The following is an 8,511-nucleotide window of genomic DNA, read 5'->3' on the forward strand; positions in this document are numbered from 1 at the left end:
TGCCTGTCTCCCACACACACACACACACACACACACACACACACACACACACACACACACACACACACACACACACACACACACACACACACACACACACACACACACACTGACAGTGGCTCACTGTTTAAATGATGCTGGGGAGAGTGTGCGTAATGTGTTTGGGTCTGTTTAAAGAGTAGCGGAGGATAATGAAGTTGTGTTGGCAAGGAAACGCGCTCCGCTCATTGGATGTGATTATGGTTAAATGTTGCAATGTGCCGCCGCTACCGCAGCGTCTGCAGCTGTGGCGTGTTCAAACTCTGTGTCCCCGTCCCGCGTGATGAGCTGTGACGCGCTTTGCATCTCCTGACAACACCTCCTCTACTGTTATTTCATTCATGAACACAACCGCTGCCGTCGCCATCGGATACCCGATACCGGCGCTCCAACACCCGAGTGACGTAATGAACTGAAAAAAATGCAGGTGGCAAGGTGTTGAACAAAATAAAGTGTTGTGTTTTCCTCGTTAATGTTCATTTTCATGTTGTTATTGTTAGATGGACACAGTGTTATTTTCTTTTCTTATGAGCGGACACTGGTGTGTGCAGTCAGAGGGGGGGTGTCAGTAGGTGGTGCTAGAATCCACCGGCACACCTCTGTTTGGCAGAGGAGACGGAGCAGTGATCGAGACAGCCTCAAATGAATAGGAGAGAGAGAGAGAGAGAGAGAGAGAGAGAGAGAGAGAGAGAGAGAGAGAGAGAGAGAGAGAGAGAGAGAGAGAGAGAGAGAGAGAGAGAGAGAGAGAGAGAGAGAGAGAGAGAGAGATTCTGACGGAAGGAAGCGTTGCGGCTGGGGTGTTTGACTCAAAAGGTACTTGGTTCGATCCCCCCATGCAGCAGAACCTTTCTGCTGGAACCCAGAACCTTTCAGCGTCAATGCAGTGTATTACACTGTAGATTATCCTTATTTTATTATAACTTCTAGATTGTATTTGTGCAAAATTGTGTTTCTGTATAGCTGTGGGATATGTGTGTGTATGAATGTGTGTGTGTGTGTGTGTGTGTGTGTGTGTGTGTGTGTGTGTTGTCTCTGTATGTGTGTGATGAGGGCAGAGGGGCCCCATGCACACTAAGGGTTTCTCCACGCCTTAATGTTAACTTCATTAAAAATTCAATGTCTAGATTTATTTACAGGCCAAACCTCCTTCAACCTCTATTATATTGTGTACAACCCCCCCTCAACACACACACACACACACACACACACACACACACACACACACACACACACACACACACACGCACGCACGCACGCACGCACGCACACACACACACACACACACACAGCCTGGGAGTATCGCACAACAACAGTTAATTTGTACTCCCGGTCACCCGGCCACACCGCGACCGCACTGCAAATGGCAAAACGTGACTCCTTACTTCCTGGATCGATTCTCCCAATCTGCAATCAGGAAGCAGGTGGCCGACAGAACACAGCCCCCCCCCCTCCCCCCCCCCCCCCAGCCCCACCAGCACAAACCCTGCCTCCTCCCATGGCCCAACTTCTGTCTGTGGCCACGTATTGCTTCAGTCAAAGCATTGCTATGTGATCGTGTAAACAAGCCAACATTTGGGAGATGAAGGCGTGTTTACTCAGTGTGTTCCACATTTGAAGTCACTTTGAAGTCGACTCCGATTAGAACAGCATCTGTGGTCGTTCTATTAAGAAGACCTCCTAATGGAATATTTAAGCCTCTTTGGAGCGGCTCGCCAAATGCCACTATTGACTACATTTCCCACAACACCGAGGCAGGTGTTTTTACGCCCAATTTAAGGAATCTGTAACTAACTATAATCTATCAAGTGATTTTGCCAGCAAGGACCTCCAGCTGAATATCAGAAACTGGTGTTTAAATCAACAAGCATACTTCATAATCACTTTTGAGAAGCTGGAGCGTGCGATAAAAACATACAAAACTATTGCAAAAAAAAAAAACACCCAGCAACCACTAAAGAATTCCAAAGTGTTTTTCTATTTGATTTGATTGTTGATCCCGTCTGTAAAGATTTGTCGGGTTCATTCCTCCATCTTGATTACCACCATTAGACCAGGGCCCAGTGAAGGAGCCTTTTACACCCCATCCATTGGCGTCCGTGGATCCGCTCATTCACTGGAGTGCTCCACAGGTGTGATGCACTTCAGTTCTTTAATTATTGCAATCCCTCTCACACACACACGCAGGGAGAAGGGCAAGACAGCTAATAAAATATCAAGAAAAAAATATACAACAAAAGAAATTCAGAAACCGTTGCAAGATTATTAAGGATCATTGACATTTTTTATTATCTTTTCATTTTTATTTATTTTGTGTTTTTATTCGGGAAGATGATAACAGTTATTATTTAAACAATGCACAAAACAGCCAATTATTTCATCTGCCGCTGCAGTCTAGACTCTCTCTAATCTCTTTCTCTCTCTCTCTCTCTCTCACTCTTTCTCTCTCTCTCTCTCTCTCTCTCTCTCTCTCTCTCTCACACTCTCTCCTTCATTCATTTACTCATTCCCATTTAACTTTTCATTCTCTCTTCTTCATGTACTAACAGCCTTTTAATTCAGGGCTCCCCCACCTCCATGCCGTTCTCACAATTCACCGGGACATCCTTCAGCCCCTGTACTGTATTAATAGTTTCTGCACCAGCGAATTGCTCTCATGCCCCATCTACTGCCCATCGCCTTTTATGTCCCCTCCCCACCACCGCCATTTCACTATGCCTGGTCCTTCCCCCTGACTTTGCTTCTCTTCTTCTCTCCCTTTTTACTCTCTCTGGCACTCTCTTTTGTTCCGTTTTCTTCTACTCATTGCCCTTCAGGCCTGATTGTGTTCTGTTACTCTGTCCATCTCACCGTTCCGTCCCTGCTCCCCGGGCCCACCTAGGCTCTTCTCTCTCTCTCTCTCTCTCTCTCTCTCCCTCTCTCACTCTTTCCCTCTCCCTCTCTCTTATCCACTGTGCCACAATTCACTCTACCCCCCCCTCTACCCCCCTTCTCCTCCCCTCTTTCTCTCTCCCCCATCACCTCCCTTTTCCGGCTCTACACTCTTCCCCTCACCCTCCCCTCCTTTCGCTGTCTTCACCCACCCTCCTCCCTTTGTCTCACCCCCTCACCCCCCCCCCCCCCCCCCCCCCCCCCAACCACCCTTCGCTCCCTCTCCTCATCCCCAGCCCACTCTCTCTGGCTCTCTCTCTCTCGCTCCACCGCACCCCAACGCGCCCGGTCCATCCTGTGTGGTGGAGGAAGAGCCTATGGGTGGGCTCCTCACACTCGACATCTCCCTGCTGTGTCACACACGTCCACACCGCTGAGTTTATCCGTCACTCAAAAATGTATTCTTTACTTTTTACTTTTTTTTTTAACACAGTCGTGGATGTTCCGAACTGTCCATTGTGAGTGTGTCACCCTCTTCGACAGACACAATTCACCTGAGAATTCACCTTTTGTATTCTGGACATTTGTTTGCAGACCCTCCATTGAACGAAAGATGAAAAGGTGTTGTGTATGATCTACACATCATAGATCGCTCCGGATATGCACATCCTCTGTCCTGTGTTTGACAGAGATATTTATGACGGGAGGATCTCTAACTCTGGTGTGTGGTTGAGAGCAGCTCGCAGCACACAGAAAACTGTCATAACAACATCACAGTTAATACACATTTTGATACGGCAAGCAGAAACGCAGCTCCTATTTTCCAAGTAACAACGTGGATCTGAGCAGTAATTACCATTCATCAAGACACTCCCTGTAATGGCTCCTGCTGGTTACTTGACAATTAATTAAACAGCGAGAGAGAGAGAGAGAGAGAGAGAGAGAGAGAGAGAGAGAGAGAGAGAGAGAGAGAGAGAGAGAGAGATGGTTTAATACATGAATAGGGGGTGTCTTAATTTTGGATTAAGGTTTGAAATGAAATATGAATTGGTATCATTAAACAAATTGATGGCTATTACTTTTGGAAGCATTGCTAATGCTTATCTCTGTGAAGCCCGAAAATAGGCAATGTGCAAAAGATTAAAAAATAAGTGAACCTCTTCTTGATTCAGGTGGGAACACATCGCGTTCCCGGTAGCTTCAGTGGCTCCAGGTAGCTTGTGTTGCGAGAAACAACTTTTTCGGTGTGTGTGTTTTTTTTCTTTCTAATTCACAGTCCTACACTTATACAGTTTTAAGAAAAAATGCAACTTTTTGACTTGCACAATTATCATTTAAACTCACAAACAATTTAAAAAACGAACAAAATCATGTGTAATTCATGGTACAATTCAAACTGAATTTAAACATTTTGTGGCCTGGACGTCTCTTACGTTCAGCATCGCTGTCCTTGAAACTTGGGGAGATGTTCAGTCCTGCTTTTATAGAAGCCATGCATTGCGAGGATGATGGTGGGCTGAGATGTTCATAAACCAGCTGTGGGATCTCATGGGGTGCTTATACTTGGCTGTTAAGGAGCTAGGAGACTAACGTTTCCCATGAGCTAATTTAGACCCCTAAGATGAAAGGTCTCTCAACGCTGCAGTGGCTTTGTTCCAGCGTTGATTGTTCTGTATGCTGCCTGGTCCGGGAAAAGATGTGAGACTGCCTTGTTGTCATAGCTTTTGACAGCACAAATGTCGTGGGTCTCCTCCACTCTGACATCAGTGTTCTGCAGTAATTTTCTCCATTGAGGATGACTTCAAGCACATCCTGCATAGTGTACACACTCCCTTCATTTTCAGTCGGCATTCTAACAAGGGAAAAGCATCCTCGGGAAAAGCATCCTCAGAAAAATGTATTCAGGTGAAGCTTAGTATTTGCCAGGCTGAATCATTTCAATGCAAGTCAATCATGCTAACTAATCGACATTCCACTAAATGCTTCCTGGCTTCTGTCACCCCAGGAAATTCCCACTTTTACCTGATCATTGTAACAACAATAATAAACAGGACAATTTAATCATTGAAACTGAGTATAGTAAGTAAGTATAATGTGCACTATATAGTACTACATACATACACAAGTATAATAAAACATTTTAATAAATCTTTTCCAAAGATTAATTAAATAATCCAATAATCCTATGTGTGCTCTAGACATTATAGGCATTATTATATCAGAAATAAATATATTTGAGGCATTTAACTTAGACATAATCTTGACAAATCCCAGCAATAGAATACAGAGTTGGGCTTGGAGGAAAGTTGTTCGACTGTATAACTTAATCTCCTTAACTATAAAGATATTTTCCATCCACTCAGGCATCCATCTAATGGGGTAAACAACAGGATCCATTGAGTATGTAAATGTACTGCTAATAAAAATGTTGTACGGTGTTTTGAAGGAGAGCTAAATGTAATTGATGTAATTTAACAATTGTGGGCTTTTCAAGGTTATAAATGATGTCATTGCTCATGTTCTGTGATTTCAGTCGCCAGGTAACGATAACTCAAGGGCGGCCGTTGATTGATTTTATTTTGCCTTCCTTCCCACTCTTTCTCCCGCCATTTTCTGGCCCAGGACCGACATTTTTCCCCATGATTTGGTTGGAATGAAAACAAGTGGAATCACATGATTTCAGGCTTCCAGTATTGATTAGAGACAGAAGAGACAGCTTTTGTGCCGGCTTTGGAGACTGGGAATCGATGTTTCCTCTCCTTTGAAACCGTTTTCACAAAGCTTTTGTTTTGTATGGAAGCCTGCGTCTTACCCAAATTAATTTGAAGATTAGAATTATTTGGTTAACCAATTGCAGTCATGCCAAAATCAGTGGCCCATTTTACCACAACCGCGCTGTGTCTGTATGTGTGGTCCCACATTGTTTGACTGGCGTAAAAGTACGGGAGTATATTATTTTCAAGTAATTGCCCAGGTGTACAACCACGCATAAATGTTCACTTAATGGGTTCCGTGGAACACAACAACACCACACCACTGGGTTTGCACAGACGTGCACAATGAGCTCCGTGAAGGCAATGAACCATGATAGCGTAAACTCCCCCGCAAGAAGCCTGAGTAGTGAAGAAAGCCGGGGGCAGAGAGATACGCTGTATACTGTATGCTCGCTCTGGATCTTGGTTCATCGCTTCATTCATTAGCCTCTAGATTTTTTTTTAATGTTGTAGTGTTACAAGTAGTCTCGCTTCGTGCTTCCTCCCGTCTTACTCCCTTATCTGTTGTCTTTAATTCGTGGATTCCCTTAAAATGTCCATTTGCTTCCTGGTGGCAGAAGCGTTACCACTTTTGTTGCTGGTGGAATGGATCATGATGCCAATTTGTCCCGGTGGGTTTCCAAATATCCCCCCCCTCCCCCTCTCCCATTCTCTCTGCAATCCATGGGCTAGTAGTTCCTCTTGTTGCTATCTATATAATACACTCAACTATCTAGGTACACCAGAAGCTGGAGACTAAACAAGTGTCTCTTAGTTCATTGCCGTTGCGACGCATTGCTGGCCTACCTCCAGGCTAATCAGAATATTGAAGGATTTCTCATTATTTTCTCATTACCCTTCACTGTTCATGTTGATCACATTGCGACTGCACATGAACATTCTGAGGCGCCCATGCGAGACACACAGTATATGGGTCCTTAGTATATGGGGCTGTCAACCGCTTCCAACACAAGTTTCTATAGATTATTTTCTGCCCTGCTATAAAATGTGTCTGCTATAAAATGATTGATAATACTTTTTTTCGTAAAAAAAAAAATGTAATCCCTCTTCGCCCACCTACATATATTTAATCTTTTTGTTTTGAGTGAATCCCCAGAAAATTGACGAGTTTGGGATTTGATCAATATTGGTCAATTACAATATCTATGTCTACACTTATGATTAGATCCACGTACTTGCTATTCTTCTAACTTCCTACTAGCAGTGAGCCTACATCTTTCTTAAACAATGATTAAATGTCTTTCTGTATCCCAGACAATTCCATATTTGGGGATTGTGGGGGTGCATAGGGTGGTCCTCCCAGGCATAGCCTGCCTGGGAGGGGGGGGGGGGGTTGAGTTAGAAGGGAGGAGGTGATAGCGAGGGTGGAGGACCTGACAGAAAGCAGGGTGATAGAGGATAATTGAAAGCATACAGCCAAGGAATCTCCTGTGCTATTTCCCCCCTTTCTTGTGGAAAAGGAAAGAGTTTGGTTATCTTTTAAAAAATAATTATTATATTGAGAATTATGGTCCACAGTCCATCCGTGATGGTGAGCAGAACCAGACCCTTGCAGTGTCACATCGACATGACAACGCCGGCTTGTGTTTAGAGCCCTCAGTGGGAGAAAGCTCTCTAGGGCACAATTTGACCTGGCTTATCTTTTACTTTTCATATTTTTTATGTGCTATACGCACAAAATAGTCAACCTTGGACAAACTGAAATGAATAAAGCGAAGGATGAATCATTTTCCAACATTGACAAATGAGGACACATGCTGTATATTATGCTGGGCAGATGTTCAGCATTATTAGTTATGAGTGGAATGCGGCTTGGCTGCTGATTTATGATGCACTATTTTGAACTCTTACACAGAGAGGTCAATGATTTGCATTAATGTATCAAAGAGAGCAAGAGCGAAAGAGAGAAAAAATTGACATTGAAAATTATGTTTGTCACAAACGCGATCAATGACCACAAAAGACTGTGGGGTTGTTTCCTTAATGGAAAAATATTGTGATCCCTGCGGCGAAGATCCTAAACGATCCTAAAAGTCATTAAAGAGTAAATTCATTCATCATTCGTCTTTAAGTCAATTCAAATCTCTCTGCACCGAGCAATCTGCTCATTTAATGGCTTGCTCGACCCTTTTTACGACCACACATTAAAAACAACATGCACAAATAATGAATGGGTAAGAAGTACATTTACTCTTGTCACAGACAAGCTGTCAGAGCTTAATTAAGAAAAACATAGTTTGATTGGCACTCTTACACAGATATGGGTTCCTTTAGTCTTTTTTAGATGGGCTGCTTGCTGGCTCATGTTGGTATCTTCTCTCTCCAGAGACGTATAGCAGATAAGAGGTCAGACAGTAAAGTACATCGCAGTCCATCCATTCACTGATTGGTTAATCGCGGGGAAATTTAGAGTGCGTCCGGCACTACTCTTCTGTGCTTCCAAATGGTTGTCATGAGTACCGCAACAGATAATGTTCATGATCCCAGGCAGAAACAGAGGAGAGAGATAAAGAGGCTGTTTGTGTGCGTGTGTGGGTGTGTGCGTGTGTGTTTGAGAGAGTGCGATTACACATATGAATGTATGTGTGTATGTATACGTCGGGGTCTTGATGTTTGCCATACACTTTTTCCACTCATTTAATTTGTGCTCACATCATTGCACGTCACACACAGACACACACACACACACACTCACACAGGTTTCACCACGGCGCTTACGGGGAAGAACTAGTGGAGCGCTCTTCCGCAGCTGGCCCTGATTTCACACCATGCCATGAAATCAGTAGGGAAGGCTATGAAACTCTTCAGTGCTCTCTTATCTCTCAGCGGC

Source organism: Micromesistius poutassou (assembly GCF_964030765.1).
Source record: "Micromesistius poutassou genome assembly, chromosome: 20".
In the NCBI taxonomy this organism is placed as follows: Eukaryota; Metazoa; Chordata; class Actinopteri; order Gadiformes; family Gadidae; genus Micromesistius; species Micromesistius poutassou.